Source organism: Camarhynchus parvulus, chromosome Z, assembly GCF_901933205.1.
Source record: "Camarhynchus parvulus chromosome Z, STF_HiC, whole genome shotgun sequence".
NCBI classification, from domain to species: domain Eukaryota; kingdom Metazoa; phylum Chordata; class Aves; order Passeriformes; family Thraupidae; genus Camarhynchus; species Camarhynchus parvulus.
Genome location: NC_044601.1, coordinates 60,091,410 through 60,106,230, shown reverse-complemented (window position 1 = coordinate 60,106,230; position 14,821 = coordinate 60,091,410). Strand labels below are relative to the sequence as shown.

Here is a 14,821-nt window from a genome sequence, read left to right as displayed (position 1 = left end):
TAATGGAGGACAGGGAGGCAGCGAAGGCAAGAAACTGCTCAGGTTTGCAGATCCCAAAGGCAAGCTTTAAAACACATTTTGAGGCACTCCCAACATTTCCACTGTCATCCTTCCTGCACTTTAAAAGCTATCTCCACTGTGCCACCAATTGTTATATCTTCTAGCAAATCATTTAAGATAGTTTTATCTGTTCATTACCATAAAGAGTTAAAAGTGACATGGTCTGCATTGTGTCAGGATGAGAAAAGGGACAGACAAGGCAAATGTTATATTTACGCTTTAAAATTGGATGTGGAAAGATTTATAAATTGATTAATTTTAATTAGTGCCCTCATTTTATTAACAAAAAAAAAAAGCATGCCTTAAAATTAATGCATTGCTACCCTGAGTATTAACAAATATGTCAAGTCTTTGCTTCTTTTAAAGCTCCTTTGTTGCTTAGAGTTTTTTTATTATATATCAAAAGCAGCCTCTGATGAGGCTAATTTTCAAAAACCATGATGGAATACAGCATGGCACAAACATTTTTCTTGGTTTTTAACAAGGCAGGCCCAATAACCATCGTTCTTTGGGGTGAATGTTTGCACTGTGGCTTTTGTCCCCTCCTTGCAGCCTGGTGGAGGCAGGTCCACCCCTCCAAACTCATCCCAAAGAACTTCTTTGCTGTTTGAGAAGCTAAAACTACGTACCCACCCCAGAGCAGAGGCATTTGAACAATGGCTTTAACATTTGTGTTTCCTTGAACTGTTTCTCTGGTGGCTGCAGGAACTGGATTCCTCGCAGATAAAGCACAAGTGTGGTACCTGGGAAGATTTTTAGAAGCCCACATGAGATGCCTTGGCATTTGTGCTGTATTTCATTAAGTCACCAAGCAAAATGGAGTCACAGCAAGGCCAGAAGTAAAGATTTCATTTCTCTGGGTTTCAACAACCCAAACCCTGCCTACCTGAGTTTCTTCTGCAGATGCCAGGACCACAGACAGCAGAGATGCCAACCATCAGCCTTTGTGCCCACCTTCTCCACACTGACTTGTGATAAGCACAGGCAGGTGTCTGCCTTAGGGGGTTTACTTGCAGTACAAACCACATAAAAAGTCTTAAGCCATTTGCTATCTCCAGGATACCAAGCCTCAACCACCTCATACACAAGTTCACTTGCAATATTTGCTTGTAGTATTTTTCACATTTTAGGACCATGTCTGAAGGCATCCCCCCTCCTAAACACAGAGTCCCATGAGTAAGCTCTCTCATCTGAGCTGCTTCTTCTTGTGGAAGTTCCATCAGGTTCAGCCTTCCCCCCACCCACATCACCTGCACCCAGCACTGAAGTTCTCTTCAATTCCCACTCGGTCACTGCACCCTCTTCCCTGAACACAGTTAATCTGACTTGCTTCCTCTACAGCCAGCACCACAAATGAATAAATTAATTTAAAAAATTAACACCACTCTATTCCTGCTTTTTTTTTTCTTCTTCAGCTCCTTGCTCCAAGAATCTTCCAGTGCTGAGCTTGACATGTGCTTTGACTCTGCACACAAGGAGGGCTTGGCCTCCTCAGTCACAGCAGCCCTTTTCTCACTCAAGCCACTGAAATTATCTCCTGTGCTGGAAGGGGCTGGAGAGGAGCTCCCATCAAACATTCCTACAGCTCCAATGCCACCCCGTGCTGCCTCTGCCCACACCAGGTGGAGGGGACCAGCACATGACACGATGCCCACGCCCACACAAACCGGGCTGTCTCTTCATTGTCTTCTTCTCTTCCACTTTTCTCCTGTCAGCACCCTGCCCTCTCTGCACTGCCCAAACATGTGGATGTGACTGCTCTCTAGTTCCTGGCAGCCTCTCTTCAGACTCCTGCTCCTATTCTGGCAGTCCAAGAAGGAATAACATGAAACCCCTGGCTGTTCTGGAGGGCATGCTGCTGTTGTAACAGCCCCAAAAGAACCCGCCTGAGCATTTTAGGGTCTCACAGCTGTGAATGACTGGCTTGTGAAGGATGAAGTCTGGCACCTTCCTGTGCTCCAGCCAAACAAAAGGGAGGAGGAAGAGAGAGAAGTGACACTTTCCCCTCCACTCGATGAAAGCAAAATCTGATGGAGGCATGGAGGGGGGAGAAACAGTCTGGGGCACTAAGCCCCTTATTAATTAATGCATGTTTTGAAAAAAAGAAATGCAACAGTGCACTCATTTCAGCTGGTTTCTAGGAGCTTTTGTGACCTTAATAATTCATGTTTATGCAAGCTGCTTATAATGTTAAGCAATTGGGTTTTCTAGATTTTGTCCATTGCATTTAACTGAGATGAATATATCTAGCTGTGAAATGAGGTTGGTCATAATACTCACAGGGAAGCTTTAAAAAAAATTAGAGTGTTTTTAGAAGGGCTAACAAAATTCACAGCTTTGTCTGAAATAATTTCCATCTATTAATAATACACACAATATAAGAAACAGAAAATAAATTTTTACCCAGACTTGTCCTTTCCCTTTGCTTTTCATGTTTTGGCAGCATTTCCAACACCATTTAATTGCTTCTCAAGCACATAATCAGGGTGTCCTGCCTCTTTTGCCTTTCTTCACAGCAACAGGAGCGTAAAAGGGGGATTACAAATACTAAAGTGATCAGGAAGACTAAGGGAGAGGCAGAACTCATATTTTGGATATCAGTTTGGGCTCCTGCAATGCAGAGCAATAAGCAGCAAGAGCACTGCTAGCACAGGGAGAGGGTTTACTATTCCAGGCTTGTCACCTGTAGACACACAGCTCCTCTGGGACACCACTTCAGACAGTGGCCTGGACTGAGCAGCAGCTTACACCTGACACACCAGGTAGCCAGAAAAAAGCATGCTAGCACCCAGAATAAGCAGCTGCTTATTGTCCTGAATATCTTTATAAGCCTTTCCCAACACACCAGATATGAGTATTTCTACACATTCTTCACTGAAACAAGCAGGTTTTAGACAAAAATTTGCATTCATTTTTTATCAACACAAGATAGGCCACTTTTCTCACCATCCCTTCAAAATGTGGTGATATTTAAGGGAAATTGAGGACCTGCTCTTTCCTGAGCACCTTCAACAAGGAGACAGGGACACTGCTGTAAAGGGTCACCTCTCTGAAATGCTGGCAGGCTTGTGCACATCGCTGCCAGGCCGTGTTTAAACTGGAAGCTCTTCCATAAAGACTCCTAGTTGGTTTTTAACCTGACTTTATTTAAACAAGTTCTTATTTAAGAGAAGCAGTGTTCATTTAAACTGAAATCACAGCTTGCTCCCCAATGCAAACTGCCAAGGGCACCTCCCAGCAAACAGAAAGTTTCCAAGTGCAGCTGAGGAAGAGCAAATTGTCCCTGCAGTGCCAACAGCATCATGAAATAAATGGAAGTGGGAGCTGAAAGAAAAAGATGACTGCAAAAGACATGGGGTTTTGCTCCAGGATTGCTCTGGCTTTAGAAGAAATGGGCCCCAATGGATCCTTGTGTCCCGTCCACCCCCAAATAAGGGATGTTGACTCTCAACACAACCTACACACACACTGACACTCAGAGCCCACACAATGGCCTTGAAATACCAACCATTTTCAGCAGTCAGTGCAGCCAGGTGAACTCCTGCAATTACAGACCAAAATGAAACCTGGTGATTTTAAGGCAAGTATTAGGTCTTCCATAGAAAACCTCAAGTTCAGTTTTAACAGACTAACTAGCTCGTTAAAAAATAATAAAAAAAATAATAATGTAATCAGCTTTAGCAGCTTACAGTAGTTCTTGAAAGAGCCACCTCCCTCTTCCCCACAACAAAAAACAATGGATCCAGAGATCCCTAGGAGTATGAGCCCATGGCAGTATCATTGCTAGTAGCTAATGTAATGTCCACTGTCTGGACTATCTAATAGTACATAAAGTTCAAGATAAATTTCCTTGCATACATACGTGACTCAGACTAATAGTTCTACTCATTATAGATTAGATACCTAAATCAGTTGGCATCTAATCCAAGCTCCATCAAATTTAAGGCCACCCCTAACCCCAAGGTAGGATTAGCCCCTATGAACACTGAAGAGAGACACTAAAGATGTCATATCATGCCTTCCAAACAGCAGGACCTCCAGCCTCCCATCAGAGAGATCACTCCGGAGCTATCCTCCCATCTATAGGAGGTATTAAATGGCCACAGATAAAATCATTAATCTCAAAACAGGCTCTCTCCAGTCAAGGCTTCCTACTCACAGGCTCAATTTTTCCAGAGTCTGTATGTACTGAAAAGCTCTTCCATTAGAGGACCACTCCAAACAAGAAATATCAATTCTAAACAGTTTCCCCATGCTTCTCAAGCTGAGCTACCATTTTTGATGCTTGCCCACACCCACAAAAGTCATGTAGGACACACTGCTTTTCAGACTGACAAACTTGAAAAAGCAGTTCATTTAAGAAACTTGAAACTGTGACACCTAAACCTTTCCCTACCTCCCAACCCTAGATGCACAGGAAAAGAGGGCAGCTGCCCCCTCTTTGGCTGTGATTTCACAGTGATCACAACCAGTGATTTCACATCTGTCAGACTGGAGCACTCGGGCTGCCTCCACGCTGGGAGCACCACAGCCAGCCAGAAGACTCTGACAATGAATGTTCTTTCTGCAGCTGTAACTACAGGCCATTACCTTTCACATGGAATACATTTAAATGTAAATAAATGTACAAAGTACCAAATGATTTACTGGGATGCTCTGCAGACAAACAATGCTATCTACCCCTAAGAATCAAAATTAATTGGAGGAGGAAGAATCTTTTAATTGATACAGCTCTATATTGTAAAATGGCTCTTGAGTGACAGGCAATTACACTTCAAGCAATTTCTATGATATAGTGTCTAACAGAACAGATACAGCAGGAAGTAAAAAAACCAGCAAGCCTAAATACCACAAGAAATAAAATTTGTGTGCACTCTCTGTGTGATCAATGCAAACATAACCACAAACATTTGCATTACAATAGTGCAGTAAATAACAGCCTCACAGCTGAGACATTTACAGGCACATTAGTAAATACACTTTCACATCTCACAGAGAGGACAGCAATTTATTCAACGACCCAAATAAGACACCTTGCATCACCAGTCATGCTTTAATTAGGAAGGATCCTCCTGAAAGTAAAGCACAGGTGACCCAGCAGGTCCTTTCCAGCCTACGCCTCCAGGAGCTGTGATTCACCACACTTCAGACTACTCACTGCACAGAGGTTTAAATCCTCTGATGAGCATATGGACATGGCCTGAAAGACAAGGCTGCAGGCCAAGCTGAGCCCATCACAGCCTGCTCCCCAGAGCCCACACCTCTCAGCAGCCATGGTGCACCAACCTGGATAACTGTGCATTCTGGAATGGTGCCACCCATTTGTTTGCTGCATTTATTTATTTCCAGCTGAGCTACGGGACAGATTTCCCATACAGAAATGCTCATAGTTTTATTCAGAAGATAAACAGGAGGATGTTTTCTACTCCACAACGGATTCCTGCTGGAATAGGACATGTCACATGTCATCTTGCAGCCCAAACCCCATCATAACAGTGAAGACATTTCTCTGCTCAGCTCCTCACCCCAAGAAGTCAAGGACTGAAATACAACCCGTATGGAGGAAGGTTCCTCTATGGTACAGAACAATAAAGGGTGGGGAAGATGATTAAGAGAAGGGGAATATAATCTACGCTGCTGAGAGCCTGGGAAGAAAACTGAAAGCTGGCCTGAACTCAGCATATTTGTATTCCCAGATAAACATGGTGAGCGTGTTCCCAGCAGAAACACCTGTGAGGAAAGCTTGAAAATTGGAAACTGACACTGCAGATCTGGGATGACCATAAGATAAGCAGTCATCACTTGTGAAATTCCTTCAAACCCAGGCACACTGGGAAAACAGGTAAGAGCATAAGAACAGGACTAATATTTTAAAGATGAACAGCTGGTTAAAGTTTAATACCTGTCCCACTTGTCATCTGAAATCCTTCATGAAGGGAACTGAGTTCAGATGAGACAGGGACTTTAGTCTTTAACATGAAGTCAGTGGCCACTGAAGCTCCTGCCAGCCTTGATTAAAGCTGATGTGCTGACAGCCAGGCACAACAATGAGCAGAGGTGGCTGCCAGGGGTCCCATCCACCCTCCTCCCCAGCACAGGGGACACAAAGGAGCTGCACCGTGTGCTTCAGAGCATTGGGGTGGCATTCAGCAAGCAAAGCCTTTGGGGTTTGTGTTCTGCTGCAGATTCTGGACAGAAGCTTTCTCAAAAGCCATGGATGCCAAGGCTCTCTCCAATCTTTGTCCTGAGAAATGCACACCCCAAGAGATCTCAGTCATCAGTTTTCATTGGCAAGCTATCTTCCCACATCCCTCAAGTGGATGGACAGCAGGATAGAGACTGTGGGGGACCAAACTCACTCCCACTCTAAGTAGAGATCAGGTCTGTGACCCCCTGAATACATAATGTAAATTATGCACCACCACGTGTGTAAGTTCACAGGACCCAGTGAGGTGCATCCCAGAGCCCTGAGGGAGTTGGCTGGTGTGGTTTGCAAGACACTCTCCATGATATTTGAAAAGTCATGGCAGCCAGGTGAAATCCCAGGTGAATGGAAAAGAGGAAACATTGTACCCATCTTTAAAAGGGGAAGAAAAGAGAACTCCAGGAATCGCCTGCCACCCTCACCTCTGCGCCTGGGAAGGTCATGGAAGACATTCTCCCAGAGACTGTGCCAAGGCACTTGGAGGACACGGAGATTATTTGGGACAACCAGCACAGCTTCACCAAAGGTAAATCCTGCTTGACCAGCCCAGTGACCTTCTGTGATGGAATGACCACATCAGCTGACAAAGAATGGACTACAGATGTCATTTATCTGGACTTCTGTAAAGCCTTTGACATGATCCCCCACAACATCCTTCTCATTAAATTGGAGAGACATGGGTTTCATGGGTGGACTGTTAGATGGATAAGAAGCTGATCAGAGGGTTGCATCCAGAGAGTATTTGTCAGTGGCTCAGTCCTGATGAACATCAGTGACAAGTGGAGTCCCTCAGTGGTCTGCACTGGGACCAGTGTGATTTATTATCTTTGTTTATCACACAGATGAAGGGATCAAGTACACCCTCACCAAGTTTGGAGGTGACACCAAGCTGAGGTGGTTTGACACACCTGAGGACAGGATGCCATCCAGAGAGACCCAGAGAAGCTTGAGAAGTGGACCTGTGGGAACATCATGAGGTTTAACAAGGCCAGGTGCTGGTGCTGCACCTGGGCTGGGACAACCCCTGGTACCAGCACAGGCTGGGCATGACCAGCCCCAGAGCAGCCCTGCCCAGAAGGGCTTGGGGGTGCTGTGGGTGAGAGGCTGCACATGGCCCAGCCATGGCACTCACAGCCCAGAGAGCCAAACGTGTCCTGGGCTGCATCCAGAGCCTGTGGGCAGCAGGGCAGGGAGGGGATTCTGCCCCTCTGCTCTGCTCTGCTGAGACCCACCTGGAGCACTGCATCCAGCCCTGGGCTCCCAGCACAGGAGGGACAGGGACCTGCTGGAGTCAGCCCAGAGGAGAACATCAAGATAGATGATCAGAGGGATGGAGCAGCTCTCCTACAAGGAAAGACAGAAAGACTTGGAATTGTTCAGCCTGGGAAAGAGAAGGCTTTGGGGTGGGACCTAATTGTGGCCTTCCGGGACCTAAAGGGAGCCTGCAAGAAAGATTGAGAGAGACTTTGTAGTCCTGTAGTGACAGACAAGGGGGAATTCCATCAAACTGAAAGAGAGAAGATTTAGATTATGTATTAGGAAAAAATTCTTTGCTATGAGTTTGGCAAGGCACTAGAACATTTTGCCCAGAGAAGGTGTGTTCAGGGCCAGGATGGATGGAATTGGGAGCAACCTGATCTAGTGAAAGATGTCCCTGTCCATAGCAGGCAGGTTGGAATTCCATGACCTTTAAAGTTCCTTCCAATCCTGGCCATTCTATGATACTAAGACCATCCAGTAAAAGACACAGCTCAGTATTAAAGCTAGACTTTCCCCACACCACCAGGCAACTGCTTTTGCCCTGCAAGCAGAGAGAGAAGCAGGAGTGTTCTTCTTCAGTCAGATCACAGTTAGTGATTTATACAAGTGTTGTATTTGCATACAGCTGGAGGAGCGGAAAAACCCTGCTCCAGCAGGAAACAAGCTGTCTTTTACCCATCTGGGAAGATGAGAGCATTGCTGAACTTAGACACAACATGCAACAGGACGGTGGCACGGGTGAGAGGACACCTAGTGAAGTCCAAAGCATTTACAGGAGACCAAGCAGCTGGGCTGCTGTCATGCAGATCTGTAATACCAGGAGGCAAAAGCAGGATGTTTTCCCTGGAAGGCAACAGTGAACACAGTGGGTTTGGTATCTGTTTCAGGAGGTCCTACCTCTGCTGAAATTCTGGACAAAGCCTGTTTGTCTGAGAATTTGAAAAGAGTGGAGGAAGCATCAAAGGTCTCCTTCGTTTTGTAGGTCAGGAAGGCTTTGGGTTTGGCAGGGTGTCAGCTCATGTGTATTCTGTAAAGTGCACTTTAATTTTTCATTGTAGCAGCACCTACAGACTTTGATTGAAATAAATAATGAACCAATTTGTATCATGAATCTAGGAATCACTCTCTTCTGGTCCCCATCATGGAGAGGATTTTCTTCCCAGTGACAAGTGTTAATGCATTTATGCCCTAGTTTCCCACAGTGGGTGTCAGGAAGGAAGGTTAGAGCTGCTTTTTCAGACTGTTCCTGTCAGCCTCAGCAGTCCATTTTGGATGAAAACATCCCGGCAGAACACAGCCTGAAAGAAAGCTGGATTTTAAACAGCACAGCAAAAGTCTTTGTGTTGTATATGATTAAAATGTAACATTGAATAGGTCTTTTTCCCAGTCTGAGTCAGGGAGGACAGCTCCACTGTGTAAAAATTACAGGGTTTTTTTGCAGAATGACAGAAGTTTCACAAGTGTTTAATGTAGTTAAGAGACCATTTTCCATGGTTTTCTCATTTTTCAATGCTGCTCTTTCTGACAAGTCCCCCAGCACAAATCCTGGCAGGTACTGTTCCACTTGTGAGAGCTGACAGGGCACAGCTGGCCATCCACCATGGTGAGGCCCCAAAGCAGTGCCTACCTTCACCTCTCACACAGCAAAAATGGCCAGAACCAAAACCCAGTGGGATCCAGACACTCTGTTTGATTTGAACCATTCTGTGTGATGTCATGATAATTTTAATAAATATAGTTGGGGGGGGGGGGGAATGACTCAATTATCAAAAGCAGCCTTACTGTAATTTCAAAGTTTTACAGAATTACTTTCATACAATTCCATTTTAAGAGAAATTTAGATTAAGTGCACACAGTAAGTGCTGTTATGTACCCAGCTACTAACTCCCTTTGCAAATTGTCTAACGCTGCACAGAAAGTGAATAAAATGCTGGCCAAATTGAACAATAATGAAATTAAAGCTCAACAGCATGGCTTACAACAATGCTCCAGCAGCATCCTTGGGAGGCTGCACTGAAGAGGAGGTGCCATTAGGCAGGTATCAGAGGAGAAGTGTTCGATTGCAGTATTACAGCTGCTCCCACCTCCCTTGCAGAGCTTTACAATGTCACAGCAAGGCAGCAATATCAGTGTGCTGATACTGATTAGGAGCCCTTTTTAGACAGAAAAGGATAATTGTTTTCTCCTGGAGAGGACCTGTAAATTAATTTTATTCACCCAGACCACCTCTGTCATTGCTGGAAGCTGCTGCTGAAGGACCACAGACTCTGCCCTAGATGACACCACATCGCATGCAAATCTCCAGCTCAGAGCAGTGGTAACTGCACAAGATATAATGTCTTGTGACATGGTGAAGGTCATATTAGACTATTTGACCTTCAGGCTAAATTTATCAATTCAGTGAAATATATTAATAACACAGTCTTTAATTAAGACAACATCATAGAAAGAGCAATACTGCTTGGTCCATTGCAGATCTGTATTAAAGTACAATATTCATTTAATCACTTTGGTACATGATCTAGTTAAAATTAGCCAGGAGAGCTGTTACTATAACACGTGGGTAATAGAAGCAGAAAGCTGAGGCTCACCAGAGCAAAGCCACTGCACTTCATTACAACCACAGCAGTCTCAGCAGGGCCAGGCACGCCAGTGGGGAGAGGCACAAGAGGGAATGCTCAAGCATCATACATGCTGCAACTCAGACTTTAAAGAACAAAATGCAGTTCATTACCCTGCTATTGTTTTGACAGAAACAGACCCCAAATTACTCATTTGCTGCTGCTATTCTCACCCCAGCAGCAGTCGGGTATGCCTGAGTCAGTGATGGACACACTGCCCAGCCTGGCGTGAGGCAGTGCCAGGCTTTCCCAAACTCTGTGCAAGACCCAGCTGTCACAGGGACAAGGGGGTCAAATCCATAAAAATACTCTTTTCTTTTCATAAAAACAATCCTTCTCTGCATACGTTAATCTACATGCTTATTCCTGTTTACATTATGAGGTGTATGTCATGAAAGAGCTTACAGGATGTGTACTGCAGCCAAGTTAATATTGCTGCTGGAGCCTCAGCCTCTGTATTTCCTGACTTAACATGGCCCAGTTAAAACTACTTTTTTTTTGCTGTTGTTGTTTGTTTTTTAAATTCTACACTTGTGTAATGGAGTTTATGAGGGCTTGGAACTCATTTCAGGTAAGAATGCTACACAGAGCACCCACAAACACCTGCAGGCAGCCCAGCAAGAGAACAAGTTCCATACTGGAGGCAATAATGATATACAGAAATATTAGTTATTACAGAAACGTGTACAAATATAGTAAAGAAGCTACTTTTAGCAACAACATTCAGAGCAGTTTAGAAATGTGTCTGCACTATAAGACCTTTTCACATATTACTGCGGTGAAACCCAGACCTTTTAATTTAGGGCAACTCAGCTGTCCTTTCAGGACACAAAGTGTGCAGTGTACAAGAACTGCAATTAAAAAAAAAAAAGAGATTTTTTCCACAGATGTAATGACTTGGATTTTAAAGGCAGAAAGCATTTCCCAATGCTTGTGCAGATGAGTTAAGGCAGATGGACCTCACATTAAACCTTCCCTACCTCCCAAAACAACCGTGCACTCTTGCACCCAGCCAAAGTCCTGCCCAGAGATGTTCCCTATTTCACAAAGCTACTAAAAAGCTAGTAAAACACCCATGGCAATATCATGAAGATATGCAATAGCTTTTAAATTTGACCCTTACAACATTAAGGTTTGATGTCACCAGCATTGCCAAACAACCCCTGCAGCAGATACCTGCCACGCAAGATAGCTGCAGCTCTCTGCATTCCTAGGAAATCCTTTGCAATACCACTTAGACTCTGACCTTCTCTCCCTACTTCAACTCATTTGAGACAATCAGTGCCTTGATTTCTACCCTGGGAAGCCTGGGCATCCCTGGCTGGACTCAGCTTTGCTGGCAGAGCTGCTGGCAGCTGTATTTGCCAGCTCAGGAGCTGGTACACCAGATCAAACATCTACTCACACATCAAGATTTTTAGACTAGCATTCCCCTGTCAACATTTCAAAAGGAACATAGAAAAGACCGCATGTCATGAAAACCAAAATACTTTTTAAAAAAATAAGAAAAGAAAAGAAAAGAAAAATGAATCCTTCCCACTTCTGTAAAAATGTTCGTAAGTTTTATAAAAGTTTAAAAAAATAGGTTTCCTCCAGGCTAAGCACTGAATAAATTTAAAGAAAAAAAAGACTTCAAAGACACATTTTCCATTCTATTTGTGTTCAGGCATTTTGTTTTTCAGAAAATTATTAACTCAGTAATATCGGTAATATCCCAGGCTATGCTTCCACTTGGCATGAGCTTTGGCTACCCAGATAATTCGTCGAGTGCAAAGACCATGCAAGAGAGGGAGAAGGCCCTCTACAAAAGTTTGTGAGTCATTCCAAGGGCTCAGCACAGCATTTGCAAGGGCATGCACCCTGCACACGAACGTGAGAGCTGCAGAGGGTGTACAGGCATTGCAGTGTGCCTTAAAATGAAGGCAGAGGAACCTGCACCAAGGCGTCTGAGCACCCCGGTAAAACCTGCTCACAGCCACTCTGCCAGCAGTAAAACGAAGCCCCAGCCCTGATGTCTCCACTAAAACCATGAGGCTGGCGCAGGGACAGTGCTCGAACGCGCTGCCCCTGCTCTGACCAGAGCGCACCAGCATCTTGTGTCCGTGCCCCACAAACTCCCGCAGCCCCCAGGGACGAGGGGCTGAAGGCGGTTCTGAGACGACTGCTCTCCCAAGGCTTCACAGCGCTCTTTCCCAGCCAGAAGCAGAGAAGGTTTGACAGCCCGTTGAGAGAAATTCACGAGCGTTGCTATTCATTAAAAGGATACCGAGGGAAAGCACTGAGGTTAACGGGATGGGCTATATTAAGCCCATTTGCAGCTTTATGGCGCCTTCAAAGGGGCATCAGAGCCTTTTACGGCCACGTGGAATGGTCAGATAGTTATAAACTGAGACAGGTTTAATAGAATACCCCAGGCCACCCGAAGGAGAGGCAGCACAGTTAACTTCAGAGTTTGAGGTCAGCTCTTGATGTTTTCCTGTTACATATCTCATCCACAACTGCTCCCCGGCTTACAATACTGCATATATCACAGCCTGCTTTATGCCAACAGGAGTATTTAATGACACAGAGAACCACCTTCTGATGATTGGGGGGGAAAAATCGGCCACATGCTTCATGCTGTCTGATTTTATTAAACTGCTCTGTACATGGAAGTGGGGGGTGGTTGCTGTTTTTTCTGCAACAGCAGCCCCTCTTCCTCACATCCCTGGGTCCTGTGCACTGCAAGACAGTAACAGGCACTGTCACAACATGACCTAATCCACGCCGGGAGATAGGACAAAGTGTCACAGCAGGCGATGGAGCTGCCCCTCGACCCCCAGGCAGGCACGCCGGGAATAACAGAGCGAGGGCTGCTCAGAGACCCTACAAGCACCCCCAGATCAGGGAATATGGCCCACTGACCCCTAGAGGAATGAAACCCCACCAACCCCGGCAGGACGGACCCTACCAACACCTGCCCCATTGACCTACAGAGAGATGGACGGCACTGGCCCCTGGGCATGGACTCCAGCAACTCACCAGCCTCCTGGGGATGGAGCCTCCAACAGGATGGGGGCTCCATCCCGAGGGGATGCGACCCTCAGCCCCCCTGGGCATGGAGCCCCAGGGATCACGGGGGAGGCATCCCACTGACACATGGAGGAGGGGCTGCTAACCCGCACAAACAACTCTGGGTAAGACGAAGAGCCTCAGCCCTGGGGTGGGGAGATGCACCCTGCCCTCCCGCAGGACACAGAGCCCCCCGGCAACCGGGGCAGGCACTCACGACCCCCGGCAGACGCAGCCCCGGTGGCAGCGGCGAGGGGGCTGCACCTCACCGTCCGCCGGGGCACGCAGCCCCCGGTGCCGATGCCGGGATGACCACAGCGACCGCCGGGCGATGCAGCCCCCGCGTCCCGCTGCGGCAGCGCGGGGGGAGCGCCCAGCCCAGCCCAGCCCAGCCCAGCCGTGCCCGGCCCCGCGGGAGCGGAGCCGCCGCCGGGGCAGCCCCGGCCCCGCCGCCCCCGCCGCCCCCGCGCCGCGCTCCCCACTCACCTCGGCGGGACGGGGCCCGACACCTGCCCGGCGTGCCCGGGGCAGGCGCTCCCGGCCCGGCGCCGCTGCCTCGCCCGTGGAGCGCCCGGCCCGGCCCGCGGAGCGGCGGGGGCGGCCCCGGCGGGGCGGGAGCGGGGGATGCCGCGAGGGGCGGCCCGACGGGGCGGGCGGGGCTCCCTCCGCCTGCCGGGGCTCCCTCCGCCTGCCTTCCCTGCGCGGGACACCGGGGCAGGGCACGGAGCGCGCTGCGGGAGCCGGGCGGCGCTGCGGGAGCTACCGGGCATCTGCGGCCCCCGCCGAGCAGGCGTTGCTCTCTGCCAGGGTTTTAATATTTTAGGGCACATCGGGATTTTTTTCAAGTCTTTTAAACGTTCCCCTTGTATCCCTTTTATCTTCGGTTCTCTCTCAGCGGGCAGTGCTAGTTCCAGGGATGATTTAAATGAATTACACTTTTTTTTTAATCTAAGCTGATCCTTTCTAATATTTTAACAAAGTTCTTTTTTTTTCCTTTAATAGAAACCTCAAGATTATCAAAATGAAACTGCATTCTAAAGTGTTTAGTTGCTTTTTCATGTTCACGTTCCTTAAGTACTGCAAAAGGAAATGGTCAGTGTCTCTGCTTTCTTTCAAGCTAGAATCCTCTCCTGACTCATGGCCCCGTAAAAGGCTCAGGGAGTGTGTTTCCAACACTGCTGTTCTAAAATTAAATTTGGAAAAAAAAATTCAGATCAACCAAAGTGTCTCTAAAGTATTGTCTTTATTAAAGACTCTGTCAGGTAATCACGTTACAATTTGGCCCAGATGCTCTGCCTATCACTGCTTTGAAGATGATTGCTCGTGATGGCAATGTCTGCGCTGATAACTAAATCAAGCTCAGCGTTTAGAGCAGAGGGTTGTCTACAGGCACTTGTTGCAGTGACAGGCTCACCACAAGATACCAGGCAGTGCCTTAGGACTTTTCAGCGCGGGAAGGACGCTGCGAGCAATTGTCCTGTGAATGCATAATGCTTCCATGCAAACAGAACAGTACTGCAGAGCACGCCCCGAACACCCTCCGTGCGGAGCAGCGAGGTTTGCCCGGTGGCGCCGAGGCCGTGGCATGCAGCGAGAGAAGAAACCCAACCCCTTTCACACTGAT

The 14,821-nt window shown here is 47.0% G+C and overlaps 1 protein-coding gene across 1 annotated transcript in view; it reads right to left on the bottom strand.

The window, feature by feature from the left end:
• Positions 1 to 13,758, bottom strand: part of PDZD2 (PDZ domain containing 2) — a 202,410-nt gene extending 188,652 nt beyond the window's left edge. The window contains 1 exon segment of the mRNA XM_030968474.1: positions 13,684 to 13,758. The gene's annotated coding sequence lies outside the window, so the exon portion shown is untranslated.
• Positions 13,759 to 14,821: the final 1,063 nt, after the last annotated feature.